General features: G+C 38.9%; 1 non-coding gene across 1 annotated transcript; it reads left to right on the top strand.

The window, feature by feature from the left end:
• The first annotated feature begins 827 nt into the window (after window positions 1-827).
• LOC129505169 (U6 spliceosomal RNA) lies at window positions 828-930 on the top strand. The gene has a single exon (XR_008663478.1). It is a non-coding gene; the product is annotated as a U6 spliceosomal RNA (small nuclear RNA).
• The last annotated feature ends 3,037 nt before the right edge of the window (window positions 931-3,967 follow it).

The following is a 3,967-nucleotide window of genomic DNA, read 5'->3' as shown; positions in this document are numbered from 1 at the left end:
TGGATTTATGGGGCATAATTTCCTCAAAAATGCCATATAAATAGGCAAGGTATAAAATGGAGATGTTTCATGAACTAAACGCTACCCATGTATTTCATTAGTAAAGAAGGACATGTAGAATGATCCTGAATGTGCCAGACATTTTCCTGTTTAAAATGTGTCTCTTGATTCTTTGTATCCTTGAAGCCGCCCAGAAAATCTAACACTAGACACCATCTCTGATTTGTGTGAATAGGATTTGACAATCTGATCTTGTGTGTTACCTCGCCCCACACTTTTGTCCCACTCTGCAATCCAGGAGGCAAATCTCTATAGACTGCACCCATGTCTATTGGTTGGCCAATGGATGCCACTGACCGGATTCTGGAGAGTAGGCCTAGAAAAAAATGACATATGGATACTCACACCTGCCTCCATCATTGTCTCCCTGCCTTGTAGTGGGTCTGACAGTGGCAATGATCCGAGGTATCAGCTCTGTGAGTCAGCACCTCTTCCATGGTTTAATCCAAGGCTTCGTTTCCCCTATTTCCTCCCCTTGCTCTTTTAGACTTTGATAGAGTAATGGCTTTCTGATGTGGTTAATATGTGGTCGCCTCATATTTTTTGTTGGATACTTTATCCTGTTCATACCTCTGTAAGTTGCCTGGGATCAAATATTTGAGTGTGGGGACCTATTTCCTATTAGGACCCCCAACTCCTACAACCATCAACGAAGGTTTCTATGAACTTAGGATTTCTTCCTAGTAATATTATCTTCTTTAGTATCTGCCTAATTTTCAGCTAGACTAAAATTTCATTTTGAATGAGAATTTTACTCTGTGTTTAACAAAGATTTCAAGCTTTTTGTTTTCAAATAACTGTATCCAGAGAAGATTAGCATGGCCCCTGCGCAACGATGACATGCAAATTCATGAAGTGTTCCATATTTTTTGTGGAGCCTGCTTCTCCATCTATCTGTTTCTCCCTCTGCTGTGTCTTTGCCTCTCTCTCTTATGAATAAATAAAAATAAAATCTTTAAAAAAAAACAAATAACTTTATCCAAACATGAGATATTAAACTGTGGTCTTAAAAAATGTCAGTGAACTCAGGATTCCTGGAATCCTGGAACTGGAGACAATGGAGCTAGTTGAGCATGCATGATGTCTGGTTTCCTTAGAGGAATTTTTCTTCTAAAAATTCTACTTTTTCTACTTTTATATGTTTGTAGAGTAGCCTTGAATTGTTTTGGTTTTTCCACCTCACATTCATCCGTTACCGGAACTGGAAGGTGCCTTAGAGATAATTCTGTGAAGTCTTCAACTGGCAAACAAAGAAACTCTGACCAAGGTTGAGGAGTAATTTGCTTCAAATCCCATAACTCATGAGCAGCAAAGCCAGGTTTGGTTCTCTTTCTCCCAACATACCATTTATATCAATGGGAGAAGATTCATACAAATCCCTGCCTACAAATTTCTCTATACACAAAATTGTTATACCTTTCTTACAGGATACCTGTTCTGATCAGAGTAAATAGAAAATGTAGATAACTGTATCTGGTATAATAAATAAAAATGTTTCTTGTTGGTATGAAAGCATAGACAAACCACTTTAAAAATGGGGCATCAGGCTTGTTGAAGTCATGAATAACTTGGCATTGAAGCATGTTCATTACAACATAAGATTCTTGGAAAGTGTGAATAAATCAAAGGTACGTTCATTGCCCCCAGCAATCATGCAAGGTTTTTGTGGTATTTGCGTGTCTTAAATATATGCAGAATCCTAAATAATGTGGTTAGACCCCAAATCAATTACGATCTCAGGAAAGAGGCACAGGAAATTGGGTGGAGAACCCATAGGGATGCCTAATGGGAGCTGAATGTTGAAGAGTGTTGAGAAATTGAGAAGATGTAGAGGAGGAAAACGGCCCTTAAAGAAGAAATCCACAAAGTCATATAATTCCATCTATCCGTCCATCCATCCATCCATCCATCCATTTATTCAGTCCACAGAGAGTAGGCACTCACAATGTGAGTGGCAGACACAGTTTTAAGTAGGAAAATATACCAGTGAATAGAACAAAAACTCCTTCATTTTAGAACCATATTCTACTGGGGGGGGGCAGTCAGTAAAGAAATATACAATCAAATATATGCCAGATGAGAATTACTATAGAAAAATAAGAGTACAAGAGCAGATGGAGTATGTCACAGCTCCTTCCAGCCCAAGAGACCTAACAGGATCCAATTCTAAAACAACCGAGGGGCTACCTCCACCTCAGCGAGCCTGGCCACTCTCCCACCTTGAGAGTGTACGTTCATTTCAATAAACTGCTCTGCGCTTGCTACTTTCCTTCTGTCCACCTAGATCTTCTGGGAATCCAAGGCCTGAGACCTCCATTCACACAAGCAGACCCTCTCTTACCGTGAGAGGTTGTTATATGGTGTGGTCAGAGACGGCCTCACTGGGAGGTACATTTGAGCAGACACCAGATGAAGCAATGAAGATGCTCAGATTTTCTGGATGAAAAACTGTACCAAGAGCAAAAGGCCCATGCCTGGAGGGCTAGTTCTGTGTGGTCCTTGATACTATTTCAAGGAGTTTGGGATAGAACCAATTCTCTCTAATCTTTCAATAGTTTTGACAGGATATAATTCTCTTCATTTTAAATTCTTTACTGCTCAAATATTTGAGTGTTTTTAAACTACCTTGAGTTCTGTCTGTTTTATTCCTTCAATCCTGACTGGTACACCATTTGGAAGCAAAACTGCAGACCCACAAAGATGAAAATAAGAGATTGATTATCTTACTAATTATACCTGTTAGTGGTATAACAGGTATACCTGTTAGATTATTGAGAAGACATCAGTATTGGTAGAAAACAGAATTCACTTGGTCAGTTTCATAAGATGGCAAAAGACTAGCAAAAGGTTACTCAAATGATCAGCATGTGATCATTTGGGATAAAATAATGTTGATCTCTTATAGCCACCAAGGTGATGTATTTGAAAATGAGTTAAAAATGTTTCTATATGTGGTTGTATTACAATTTATGTTAAATTAATAACATCACCTGGGTCCTATTTGAAAGTTAGGGACCTACTTTTAGGTCTTGAAAGAATCAGATCTTGGGGCACCTGGGTGGCTCAGTGGTTGAGCATCTCCTTTTGGCTCAGGGTGTGATCTTGGAGTCCTGGGATCGAGTCCCACATTGGGCTCCCTGCAGGGAGCCTGTTTCTCCCTCTTCTGGTGTCTTTGCTTCCCTCTGTGTGTCTCTCATGAGTAAATAAATTAAAATCTTTGAAGAAAAAAAAGTCAACTCTTGAAATCAGAAATGGAAAATGAATTTGAATATCATGAATAAAGCTCTCTGAATATCTTACCAACAACAGTAATCATACTTATCTGGGTGATTTGTCAGGCCTTGTTTAACAATGATGTGGAGCGGGTGCCCCACTGAAAAACAGCAATTCTCTTCATTCTCCAAGACCATCACCCTCACTGCCTTCAGCTTGTTTTTTTTTTTTTTTTTTTAAGATTTTATTTATTTATTCACGAGACACACAGAGAGAGGCAGAAAGATAGGCAGAGGGAAAAGCAGGCTGCATGTGAGGAGGCCAGTGTGGGGACTCAATCTCTGGGACCACGACCTGAGCCAAAGGCAGATCCTCAACCACTGAGCCACCAGGTGCTCCCTCCAGCTTATAATGGGACTTTCATCCTAGTCTTCTTCAGTTAGAGAAAAATTCAAAGTCTGACTCAGAAGTAGATAGATATATATAAAAATAAATGACAAAAGCTTGCTAATTTCTATCAGCATAACTTGTGAAGTAATTTTGAGATGTATTCTGGTGCTATTAAATAAGAAAGAAAAGAACATAATATCAGATAAGAAAACTTACTTAATATGAGTGAACTCCCTAAGATTTTGGATTCATTGTGTTAGCATAAGTAAACTGGAAATGACTAAGTTTTCTGGTAGTTGGCTAA

This window comes from Nyctereutes procyonoides, unplaced genomic scaffold (assembly GCF_905146905.1).
Source record: "Nyctereutes procyonoides isolate TBG_1078 unplaced genomic scaffold, NYPRO_anot_genome, whole genome shotgun sequence".
NCBI classification, from domain to species: Eukaryota; Metazoa; Chordata; class Mammalia; order Carnivora; family Canidae; genus Nyctereutes; species Nyctereutes procyonoides.
Note: the sequence above shows the minus strand (reverse complement) of the source record. Positions and strands in the feature narration are given on the sequence as shown.